Source organism: Apium graveolens, chromosome 4, assembly GCF_009905375.1.
Source record: "Apium graveolens cultivar Ventura chromosome 4, ASM990537v1, whole genome shotgun sequence".
NCBI lineage: Eukaryota > Viridiplantae > Streptophyta > Magnoliopsida > Apiales > Apiaceae > Apium > Apium graveolens.
Window position 1 is genome coordinate 181,362,237 of NC_133650.1, and position 13,469 is coordinate 181,375,705.

Genomic DNA, 13,469 nt, shown 5'->3' on the forward strand with positions numbered 1-13,469 from the left:
TGCTAGATCCCAAGTCACATAAGCATTTGTCAAATGACACTTTTATATTGGTACAAGGAATAATGAAGCTTCCAGGATCTTTAAGCTTCGGAGGCAACTTCTGTTGCAGCGCAGCACTGCATTCCTCCATGTGAGAAACTATCTCTAAGTCATCAAGCTTTACTTTTCGAGAGAGAATATCTTTCATAAACTTCGCATAACTAGGCATCTATTCAAGAGCTTCAGCGATAGGTATATTGATATGAAGTTTCTTGAACACCTCTAGAAACTTCTCAAACTGCTTATCCAGCTTTTTCTTCTGCAGCCTTTTAGGAAAAGGAGGTAGAGGATAGATTTGTTTCTCCCCTGTATTACCCTCAGGAGGAGTGTGTTCAACAGTAGTCTTCCTTGGTTCCACTTCTGCTTCCTTCTGCACTTCTTCCTCAGCCACAGCTTCTTCTTCCGAAACTTGAGAATTTTCGGGATTTGCAACCATCCCAGACCTCAATGTAATTGCCTTGACTTGCCCCTTAGCTTCCCTCTTTCCTGGCACTTCAGTGTCACTAGGGAGTGTACCGAGTTGACGATTTAGCAAGGCATTGGCAATTTTCCCAATTTGATTCTCCAAGGTCTTGATATACACCGCTTGGCTCTTGCACATGAGCCTCAACTCCTCCAATTCAGATTTTTCATTAGATTGTTGCAGCTGGAGTTGTTGTCTTGGTGTATATTGCGGTTGTTAAAAACCAGGAGGGTTGTATTGCTTCACAGCATACTGCTGATAAGGTTGTTGAATCGTATTCTGAGTATTGCTCCAGCTGAAGTTAGGATGATTGCGGTTGTTGGGATGATAGGTAGCTGGAACAGGCTGCTGCGACCTCTGGAAGTTGCTCACGAACTAAGCCGATTGTTAGGGTTAGAACACGCGCTAATATTCACGCAAGTATTCGCGATCACAAGTAATATAGAATAAATTCTAGTTCATTACAACAGGGATATGTTTAGGTTAATTTCAATAAATGTATTTGTGCAACACTAGTATGGTTATTATCCAATGCTAAGATGAGTAACAAATTGAGGTTGTTATACTACACTTAACATAGAGATTATACTAAAGAACATAAACTTGAAGATTAAAGAGAGTTGAATAATGTATGACACAAACATGGGATTCTAGCTTCATTAGGTACTTCATTCAATAGCCTTTTCGTTCTTAACCTTAGCATGTAATAGTGATGATACTAATCATATTACACGAAACTAATAAATGACAACTTTCGTTGTACGCCCATCATACTACCAGACATCCACAAAAGAGATAGAAGCTGAATAGATACCAATTATATTGAGACCCTATATGTCTATAAAAATTTGACAACATAATGGTTTAATGCACAAGTTATCTCTCGTGATTACATAGGGCAAGTAAGATGGTTAAAATTACCCACGAATCATGCATCACATATATGAACCTATGCTAGCATGGCAAGTTCTAAACCCTTACATTCACTTTCGCTTCATTAAAGATTAACACGCTATCTTATAAGTTCGCGACGCTCATAAGACAAATAAGCACAACCAATACTAGGTTATCATACAATCACCACACACTAAGGCAACAAAATGAATTAACTAAAGAAATCCATAAATAAATCCGTTAGAACCTCACGATAACGATTAGCCCATAATCGGACTTATCATCAATGTGGGTTTTGATGAAAGCATGGTATAATAAACGTAGTCTTTATACTTAATAAAACCAAGTACGAAACAAGAGTATAAGTTCACGGATAAGAAAACTAGCATCCAAAGTTATAACTTAAAATAAAGAATCACAAGAATAAACTAGATCTTCTTCGCCTTGGTTGATTTGTGCTCTACGGTCTTCTTACGCCTTCTCCTTCAGCTCTGGTACGTCTCGTTATGAAAAACGAGCATAAGTAATGTATATATAGCAGCCCATGCAGAGTAGAAGTCTTCCGGATCAAAATTCCATGAGAAATAGGATTTTAATTCCTGACCTGGCGTGGCCACGTGCTTGACCAGCACGGGCGCGCTGACATTCTGCCATCCTGGCGCGGCCGCGCGCTATCACAGCACAGGCGCGCCGTCTCTCTGGAAAAAATATTGACTTCTTCTTTTCTTGTTGGTTTGAGCTGGTCTTTTCACGAGCTTTTATTCTAGACACCATCCTAACACCAAATTAGCATCCAAACAATGCTAATGTACCTGTATTCCTGAATAATGCCTGAAATGCAAAACCACTACAAAAACACGTTAAAAACACTAACAACTTGAGTACAAAACATCAATCCAAAGCTTTACGGAGTGTTATAAAGTGTCATAAATGCCACTCAACATACCCCTAAACTTGAACCAATGTTTGTCCTCAAGCATAAACAGACTCAAAGAACACGAAATAAAAAAGCATGAATGCAAACTATGTGAATGCAACGATCCCCATAGAATAACTAAACCAATCAACAAGCAACATCTCAACAAATGCAGTTATTCGCACAAAGATCAATCAAGCCCCAAAAATCAACTCACAAGCCAGAAACGTGCATGCGTGCAATTGCTTACATATTTACTATTGCAACTAGACCAATAATCATGACTCACTAACCATCAAAGTAATCACAAGGTTATAAATAGAATAAAAGCTAGACTCAAAATAACTTATAACACTTTAATTCTTATATCGGAGTTTTTCATGGATTCATGCTTTTATTCACAACACAAAAACAACACAAATATGCTTATCTGACCATACAATGATTGAGGTCCACAAAAGTCTTATACAATAATACATATGTAGCGAGCGTTAGATCAGTGGATCCCAGACTATAAAAAGCCTTAGGCCACTAGGCACAAAGTCCCTTAAGAACTTAATAACTCGAGTATTAAAGAGCCTACTCGTGATCAATTATGCATAACATATATTTTTTCTTTTTCGTTTTTTTTCTCTATAATTTTTTTTATTTTTTCTTTTTTTCACAAATTTCTGAACGAGTGCGTTTCGCTCCATCTCGTTCAACCCTAGACTACTCATATAAAATGAGCTGGCTACTAGCCATTTGACACCTAGCCACAACAACTAGCAATAAAATTCATTTTTTTCCAATTTTTAAATATCCATGTTATTTTATTATTAAGAGAATATCCTAAATTCTAAATATAAACAAGTGATTAAACCTCGACAAACAAATAACCTGTGACCATGATCTAGCACTCAAGCAATTTATAAGACTTAGTGAAATACAATTGTCTCTAGCATGCAAATCAACTCGATAAGGATAAACATCATTAAATACGACATAACTACACTAGCAATAATATCACAAATTAATCGGAAAAATCATCTAAGGGATCATGTTATTATGGAAATGCATGAAACTATATGAACAAACTATCATAAAAACTACAAAAAAACTACTACATGACAAATATGCAACTATATGAACTAAACTAACATGAATATGTAACTATATGTGACTCACAAAAAACACATAAATCCTTAACTACTACCCCCAAACTTAAAATATTCATTGTCTTCAGTGAAGGTAATAGCAAGGAATCAGGCATACCTAATCAGAACCGGGATCATCACCCTCAAGGGTGGAGTGTCAGGAGTGTCTGGATGTGGATACACCGAGTCCTCACCGAATGCTGCCCACTGGATGTCAACTCCTGTGGCTCTGAAAGTAGTCCCCAATGCCTGGGTGAGGTCATGTGCAAACCTGTTATAGATGTCATACATCGCATCCATCCTCCTAGTTAGACGCCTATACTGCGTCGTACTCAAACCAATATTGCCATGTGCTTCCTCCTGCTGCTGCGATCCCAAAGGACCAGCCTCCTCTCCCAACTGAGCTCTCCAAGCTGCTCGACGAGCCTGCGAAGTCCCACCAGCATAACTCTGATCCGCTGGCCTTCCACCTGGTAGATGGTCATAAGAATAACCAAGCCCCTTAGGATTGGGCTTCCCACCATACCACTATGTCATGTTCAACAATGTCGAACTATCAATCGGAGCACTAGGGAGCTGCAGCTGCTCATGTGCGGGCCAACAAAAGCCAACCGCCACGCACAAACAATGGACGCATAGGGTATCGAACCTGTAGTACTCCCTCACAAAAAGCTCAGAATACCCTGATGGATAACCATCCCCAGATCCATATAGTCTCCCTGCAGAATACCCCACAACAAATGCGCACGCTCCACAGTAATCTCATGCACGTGAGAAGATGGCATGATATTAGCATAAATAAAAGAATTCCATGCACGTGCAAATCTGTTCATGCACGAAGCAGAGAACGTGGTGTACTCATTCATGCCCTTCTTGAACTTCCATTGTGTCTCGAGTACGCACAGGGTAGAAACAATCAAATCCAAGTTAAACTCCTCCAGAGTCTTCTCGTTCCAGTTCTCCTGATCCTCCTTCTTCTCGGGCTGTTCAATCACCCTACGAATCGCCTCAGCACTGTAGTCCACCGTCATCCCCCTCACCACAGTGAACTCGTTCTTACCCGCCTTAGCATTAGCATAAAACTCACGCACCACATTCAGGGGCACAACAACGGGTGTCTCACAGAAAGCAACCCAGCCCATCTCCAAGATCATCTCCAACAACTTGCCATCCTTCCCCGATGGCATAAAACCACGCTCCTTGGCTATAGGCTTCGAAAGCAGCCTCACATACTCCGCCTCATCCTCGGGAGTTAAAAGTCTAGGCCTCACACCACCTACACTCGAAGAATCGGTGGTGCTGCTGCTTACTTGAGTTCGTTGTCTTTTTGGTGCCATTGAGATTGAAAGAGTTTGAGAGAATTGAAGTTTGTAAGAGAAATTGTATGTTTGAGAGTTTTGAGAAGTGATGGAGAAGTTTGTGTATAAGTGTGTGTATATATAGGAGATTGGGAGAGAATTAATTATGGAAAAGGAGTGGGAATTGATTATAGGAATAATGGGAATAATGGGTTTGATTTTGAGAGGGAAATTTGGGATGTAGAAGAGCAAAATCCGGGTGGGAATTGATTTTGTATTAAAAGTCCCAAATTTCTCTTCAAAAACTGACTTATATTTTTTTCTGAAACAGGGACACAGCGCGGCCGCTCGCCACCTCGGTGCGGGCACGCCCAATTACTGGAATATAATAAGTTTCTGGAATTTTAGCGCGGACGCGCACAAATTCAGCGCGGGTGCGCCCAGTTACTGAGAAAACAATGAGGCCACCCCGCTTCTTAGCGCAGGCGCGCCGTGCTACTGAAGTTGGCCCTGGATTTTTTTTGTTTTTCTGATTTTTTTACATTTTTCTCTTTTCTTTCTGCTTCCTCTATATACTAATGTACAACATACTTGGGTTGCCTCCCAAGAAGCGCTTGGTTTATGTCATTAGCTCGACGTAAAATCTCGAGATCAAGTAGACAATAAAATAGCACTAACCACCTCACGGTTCGCCGTATCCCCATAGTAGTGCTTCAACCTCTGAACATTTACCTTGAATGTTTGGCCTAGATCATTCTCAAAAATCTCCACAGCTCCATGCAGAAACACATTTTTGATTATAAAAGGCCCGGACCATCTCGACTTCAGTTTTCCAGGAAAAAAAATGGAGATGAGAGTTAAATAACAGAACTTGTTGTCCTGACACAAATTACTTGAGCACTAAACCCCTATCGTGCCACCTCTATACTTTCTCCTTGTACATTTTGTTATTTTCATAAGCTTGAAGCCGAAATTCATCGAGATCATTCAATTGAAGCATTCTCTTCTTACCAGCTACATCCAAATCAAGGTTTAACTTCTTCAAAGCCCAATACACTTTATGCTCGAGCTCCATAGGAAAATGACACCCCTTACCATAAACCAACTGAAATGGCGACATTCCCAACGGAGTTTTGTATGCTGTTCTATATGCCCAAACAGCTTCATCAAGCTTCAAAGACCAATCCTTCCTTGATGGACACACAACTTTCTCTAGAATACGTTTGATCTCTCTGTTTGACATCTCAGCTTGACCATTTGTCTGAGGATGGTAGGCTGTTGTAATGCGATGATTCACATTATACCTTTGCATCATGGCAGTGAACTTGCGATTGCAAAAATGCGATGCTCCGTCACTAATTATGACTCTTGGAGTCCCAAATTGTGTGAATATCTACTTATAAAGAAAATTAAGCACTATCTTCGCATCATTTGTCGGCAAAGCCTTGACTTCAACCCATTTCGACACATAATCGACCGCCAACAAGATATATTAATTATTTCAAGATGAGACAAATGGCCCCATGAAGTCGATTCCCCACACATCAAAGAATTCAACCTCGAGAAGCACATTAAGAGGCATCCCATCCCTCTTGGACATATTACCCACACGATGGCATCAATCACACTTCAAAACAAAGTGATGCGCATCTTTAAACAATGTAGGCCAGAAGAATCCCGCTTGAAAGATACGTGCTACTACCTTCTCTCCATCATAGTGGCCTCCGTAAACAGTCGAATGACAGTCTGGAAACCCCCCCCCCCCCCGTTTCGCTGTACGAAATACATCTCCTGATGATTTGGTCAGCTCCTTGCCTAAACAGATATGGTTCATCCCACAAGTACCACTTCACCTCATGAAGAAACTTCTTCCTTTGAGCATACGACAAGTCTGGAGGCATGATATTACTTACAAGGTAGTTCACAATGTCTGCGAACCACGGTTCTTCCTCTTGCACTCCAAACAGCTGCTCATCGGGAAAAGACTCATTTATCAATGTCTTATCCTGTGAAGTTGCACTTGGATCTTCCAATCGAGAGAGATGATCAATGACTTGATTCTCAGTACCTTTTTTCCCTTGATCTCTAACTTAAAATCCTGAAGTAAAAGAACCCATCGAATAAGTCTATGCTTCGAGTCCTTCTTCGAGATGAGATATCGAATAGTAGCATGATCAGTGAAAACTGTCACCTTCATCCGAAGCAAATAAGATCGAAACTTCTCAAAACCGTAGACAATAGCCAGTAGTTATTTCTCAGTAGTAGTATAATTCAGTTGAGCACCATTTAGAGTCTTACTAGCATAGTAGACCACATGAAATATGTTGTTCTTTCTCTGCTCCAACTGCATAGTCACTTGCATCGCACGTCATGTCAAAAGGTTCATTCCAATCAGGTGCAGTTATGACAAGTGCCATGATTAAACTCTTTTTTAAGAACTCAAAAGCATCTAGGCACTCCTCATCAAACTATAACGGGACATCTTTCTCCAGAAGATTGCACAAAGGTTTAGAAATTTTTGAAAAGTCCTTGATGAACCGCCTATAGAAACCTGCATGAACAAGAAAGCAGCGAACTCCCTTCATAGAAATTGGTGGAGGTAGATTTTCGATGACCCCCACCTTGGCTTTGTCCACCTCAAGACCCTTACTAAAGACCTCGTGACCAAGTATAATGCCCTATCGCACCATAAAGTGACAATTCTCCCAGTTGAGAACCAAATTGGTCTCAAAACACCTTTTAAGAATGTCGCCAAGATTCTGCAAGCACTCATCAAATGAATCTCCAAACAAGAGAAGTCGTCCATGAACACCTCCATATTCTGACCAATCATGTCAGAGAAAATAGCCATCATGCATCTCTGAAATGTGGTCGGTGCTCCACATAAACCAAAAGAAACCCTTCTAAAGGAGAAAGTACCAAATGGACAAGTGAAAGTAGTCTTTCCTGATCTTCCGGAGCAATACAAATCTGATTATAGCCCGAATAGCCATCCAAAAGATAGTAGTACTCATGCCCAGCCAATCTATCAAGCATCTGATCAATAAACGACAAAGGGAAGTGATCTTTTCTCGTGGCCTTGTTCAGCTTCCTGTAATCCATGTAAACTCTCCACCCCATGACTGTTCGAGTAGGAATGAGGTCATTTTTTCATTAGCAATAACGGTAATACCTCCTTTCTTTGGCACACACTGAACATGACTCACCCAAGAACTGTCAGAAATGGGATAGATGATCCCTGCATCCAACCATTTGAGAATTTCCTTCTTCACAACTTCTTTCATGATCGGATTTAGCCTTATTTGTTGCTCAACAGTAGGCTTCCTACCTTCCTCCAACAGAATTTTATGCATACAATAAGAAGGGTTGATTTCCTTAATATCTGCTATCGTCCATCCAATTGCCGATTTAAATTCTCTCAGAATTCTTAAGAGTTTTTTCTCATCACTACCTGAAAGGTCAGATGCAATAATAACAGGCAGAGTAGCTGCATCACCTAAAAAAGCATACTGTAAGTGTTCAGATAATGGTTTAAGCTCAAGTGTACGAGCTTCCTCAATAGATGGCTTGAGGCGCTTGGGAGATTCGTTCAGCTCCTCCATTCCAAGAGATTCAAAAGGCATTTCTATCTTCCTTTTCCAGGGAGAAGCATTCAGATATTGCAATTGCTCATCACCTTCATCATCTTCACTATCGGAATTCCCCAACAAGGCTTTTTCCAAGGCATCAGACCTTAACAATTGATCAAGTTCTGAAGTAACCACAGAATCGATCAACTCCACTTTAAAGCACTCCTCATTTTCAGTCGGGAACTTCATGGTATTGAACATATTAAAAGTTACATCCTGATCCAGCACTCGCATGGTGAGCTCACCCTTTTGCACATCTATCAAGGTTCGACCGGTAGCCAAGAACGGTCTTCCCAAGATTATGGGAATCTTTTTATCCTCCTCGAAATCTAAAATTACAAAATTAGCAGAAAAGATGAGTTTATCCACCTTGACCAAAACATCCTCAACAATGCCTCGCGGATATGTAATAGAATGATCGGCCAGCTGCAACCTCATATAAGTAGGTTTTGGATCAGGTAAGACTAACTTCTTGAAGATTGACAAAGGCATCAGATTGATGCTAGCTACTAAGTCACATAAGCATTTGTGAAATGACACATTTCCAATAGTGCAAGGAATAGTGAAGCTTCCAGGATGGGGTAAATTCTGCTGCCGCACAGCACTGCACTCCTCCGTGAGAGCAACTGTCTCTAAGTCATCAAGCTTCACTTTTCGAGAAAGTATACCTTTCATAAACTTCGCATAACTAGGCATTTGTTCAAGAGCTTCAGGGAAAGGTACGTTTAAGTGAAGTTTCTTGAACACCTCCTGAACTTCTCAAACTGCTTATCCAGCTTTTTCTTCTGTAGCCTCTTAGGAAAGGAAGGTGGAGGATAGAGCTGTTTCTCCCCTGTATTACCCTCAGGAGGAGTGTGTTCAACAGTAATCTTCCTTGGCTCCACTTCAGCGTCCTTCTGCACTTCTCCCTCGGCTACAGCTTCTTCATCCGAAACTTGAGAGTGTTCGGGAATTGCAACCTTCCCAGACCTTAATGTAATTGCCTTTACCTTCTTCTAGCTTCCCTCTTTCCTGGCACTTCAGTGTCACTAGGGAGTGTACCAGGTTAACGATTTAACAAGGCATTGGCAATTTGTCCAATTTGATTTTTAAGGGTCTTGATAGAAACTGCTTGGCTCTTGCACATGAGCCTTAACTCTTGTAATTCAGATTTTTCATTAGACTGTTACAGCTGGAGTTGTTGCCTTGGTGCATATTGCGGTTGCTGAAAACCAGGAGGGTTGTATTGCTTTGCTGGATATTACTGATAAGGCTGTTGAACCACATTCTGAGCGTTGCTCTAGCTAAAGTTAGGATGATTGCGGTTGTTAGGATGATAGGTGGCTGGTACAGGTTACTGCGACCTCTGAAAGTTGCTTATGTACTGAGCTAACTCGCTAGAAATGGCACACTGATCAGTCTCATGGGAATCAACACAAAGCTCACAGACATTAGCGATCTTATTAACTCCATAATTAGACAGAGAATCCACCTTCATCGTCAAAGCCTTAAGTTGAACAACTATAGAAGTAGCTGCATCCAACTCCAGAATTCCTGCTACCTTACCCTGAGATAGTCACTGAGTAGGATTCTGGTATTCATTAGCAGCCATCAGTTTGATCAATTCATAAGCTCCATCGTAGCTTTTAGCCCACAAGGCTCCTCCTGATGCTGCATTAAGCATGGGTCTAGAAGTAGAACCCAAACCATTATAGAAAGAGTTAATGATCATCCAGTCAGGCATCCCATGATGAGGACACTTCCTAAGCATCTCCTTATATCGATCCAAAGCCTCACATAAAGATTCTCCATATTGCTGAGCAAATTAAGTAAGTGCGTTTATGATTGCAGCAGTCTTCGCCATAGGAAAGAATTTGGTTAAGAACTTCTAAGCAAGATCCTCCCATTTGGTGATAGACCCTGGTGGTAGAGAATGTAACCAACACTTAGCTTTATCCCGCAGAGAGAATGGGAAAAGCCTTAACTTAATAGCATCTTTAAAAACTCCATTGAACTTGAAAGTATCGCAGGTCTCGATGAAATCTCTGATGTGCATGTCGGGGTCTTCTATCGGAGAACCCCCAAACTGAACTGAGTTCTGTATCATCTGAATCGTGCTCGACTTGATCTCAAAGGTATTAGCCGCGATGGCTGGTCGAACAATGCTAGACTGAATATCATTGTTCTTCGGTTGAGAGTAGTCCATCAAATCCTTTGGATTCGCTTCCGGTTCTCCCATTGCAATAAGGGCCTCTCCTTCTTTCTCAACTAAGATCTCTTCTTCAACTTTCTCTTCGACTACAACTTCTTCCTCAGCTAGATCCAGTATTCTCTTACGAGACGGAGAACACGTATGCATACACGCTCGCTAGAATACCTGAAACACGATAAGGAATTAATTAAGTTACAATATCCGAGTCACTGAACTTTAATAACCAATGATGATAAACACATAAACTAAAGATTAACACCGATATCCCCGGCAGCGGAGCCAAAAACGTATTAGGGCTAGAACACACGCTAATATTCACGCAAGTATACGTGATCGTAAGTAATATAGAATAAATTCTAGTTCGTTCCCACAGGGATAGGTTTAGGTTAATTTCAATCAATGTATTTATGCAACACTAGTATGGTTATTATCCAATGCTAAGACGAATAACAAATTGAGGTTGTTATACTACACTTAACTAAGAGATTATACTAAAGAACATAAACTAGAAGATTAAAGAGAGTTGAATAATGTATTACACAAACATGGGATTCTAACTTCATTAGTTACTTCATTCAATAGCCTTTTCGTTCTTAACCTTAGCATGTAATGGTGATGATACTAATCAGATAACACGAAACTAATAAACGCCAACATTCGTTGTACGAATATCATACTACCAGACATCCAAAAAAGAGATAGAAGCTGAATAGACACCAATTATATTGAGACCCTATATGTCTATAAAATTTGACAACATGACGGTTTAATGCACAAGTTATCTCTCGTGATTACATAGGGCAAGTAAGATGGTTAAAATTACATACGAATCATGCATATCACATACATGAACCTATGCTAGCATGGCAAGTTCTAAACCCTTAAATTCACTTTCGCTTCATTAAAGATTAACATACTATCTTATAAGTTCGCGATGCTCATAAGACGAATAAGCACAACCAATACTAGGTTATCATACAATCACCACACACTAAGGCATCGAAATGAATTAACTAAAGAAATCTATAAATAAATCGTTAGAATCCCACAATAACTATTAGCCCATAATCGGACTCATCATCAACGTGGGTTCCGATGAAAGCATGGTATAATAAACATAGTCTTTATACTTAATAAAATCAAGTACGAAACAAGAGTATAATTTCACGGATAAGAAAACTAGCATCCAAATTTACAACTTAAAACAAAGAATCACAAGAATAAAATAGATCTTCTTCACCTTGGTTGATTTGTGCTCTATGGTCTTCTTACGCCTTCTTCTTAAGCTCTCATACGTCTCATTATGAAAAATGAGCATAAGTTATGTATATATAGCAGTCTATGCAGAGTAGAATTCTTCTGGATCAAAATTCCATGAGAAACAAGATTTTAATTCCTGACCTGGCGCGGCCGCGCGCTTGACCAGCACGGGCGCGCTGACATTCTGCCATCCTGGCGCGGGCGCGCCGTCCCTCTGGAAAAAAATATTGACTCCTTTTTTTCTTGTTAGTTTGAGCCGGTCTTTTTACGAGATTTTATTCTAGACACCATCCTAACACCAAATTAGCATCCAAACAAAGCTAATGTACCCGTATTCCTGAATAATGCCTGAAATCCAAAAACAATACAAAAACACGTTAAAAACACTAACAACTTGAGTACAAAACATCAATCCAAAGCTTTACGGAGCATTATAAAGTGTCATAAATGCCACTCAACACTGATTCACTAGAAATAGCACACTGATTAGTCTCATGCGCTCCAGCACAAAGCTCATAGACACTAGTGATATGATTAACTCCATAATTAGCCAAATAATCCACCTTCATCGTCAAAGCCTTAAGCTGAGCAGCTATAGCAGTAGGTGCATCCATTTCAAGAATTCATGCTACCTTGCCCTGAGGTAGTCTCTGAGTAGGATTTTGGTATTGATTAGCAGCTATCAGTTCAATCAATTCATAAGCTTCATCATAGCTTTTAGCCCACAAGGCTCCTCCTGATGCTGCATCAAGCATGAGTCTAGAAGTAACACCCAATCCATTATAAAAGCAGTTAATGATCATCCAGTCAGGCATCCCATGGTGAAGAAACTTTCTAACCATCTCTTTGTAGTGATCCCAATCCTCACATAAAGATTCTCCAGATTATTGAGCAAATTGAGTAAGTGCGTTTCTGATTGCAGCAGTTTTCACCATAAGAAAAAACTTAGTTAGGATCTTTTGAGCGAGATCCTCCCATTTGGTGATAGACCCTGGTGTTAGAGAATGTAACCAGCACTTAGCTTTATCCCGCGGAGAGAATGGGAAAAGCCTCAACTTAATAGCATCTCAGAAATTTCATTGAACTTGAAAGTGTCGCGGATCTCGATGAAATCTCTGATGTGCATGTTGGGGTCTTCTGTCGGAGAACCCCTAAACTGAACTGAGTTATGTATCATCTGAATCGTGCTCGACTTGATCTCAAAGGTGCTAGCCGAGATGGATGGGCGGACAATGCTAGACTGGATATCATTAATCTTTGGTTGAGAGTAATCCATCAAAGCCTTCGGATTCGCTTCTGGTTCTCCCATTGCAATAAGAGCCTTTTCTTCAACTTTCTCCTCGAAAAGAACTTCCTCGAAAGCTTCCTTAGCTACTACAACTTCTTCCTCAGCTTGATCCAGAGTTCTCTTATGAGACCGAAAACGCGTATGCATACACGCTCGCTAGAGTACCTGAAACATGACAAGGAAATAAGTAAGTAACAAGGTCCGAGTCAATGAACTTTAACGACCATTGATGACAAATACATAAACTAAAAATTAACACTGAGTCCCCGGCAACGGCGCCAAAAACTTGTTAGGACGAAAACACGCGCTAATATTCACGCAAGTATACGCGATCGCAAGTAATATAGAATTATTT

At 40.3% G+C, this 13,469-nt stretch overlaps 2 non-coding genes across 2 annotated transcripts; both read left to right on the forward strand.

The window, feature by feature from the left end:
• The first annotated feature begins 10,096 nt into the window (after positions 1-10,096).
• LOC141721937 (small nucleolar RNA R71) lies at positions 10,097-10,203 on the forward strand. The gene has a single exon (XR_012574977.1). It is a non-coding gene; the product is annotated as a small nucleolar RNA R71 (small nucleolar RNA).
• Positions 10,204-12,639: 2,436 nt separating this feature from the next.
• LOC141722697 (small nucleolar RNA R71) lies at positions 12,640-12,746 on the forward strand. Its single transcript, XR_012575702.1, has one exon. It is a non-coding gene; the product is annotated as a small nucleolar RNA R71 (small nucleolar RNA).
• The last annotated feature ends 723 nt before the right edge of the window (positions 12,747-13,469 follow it).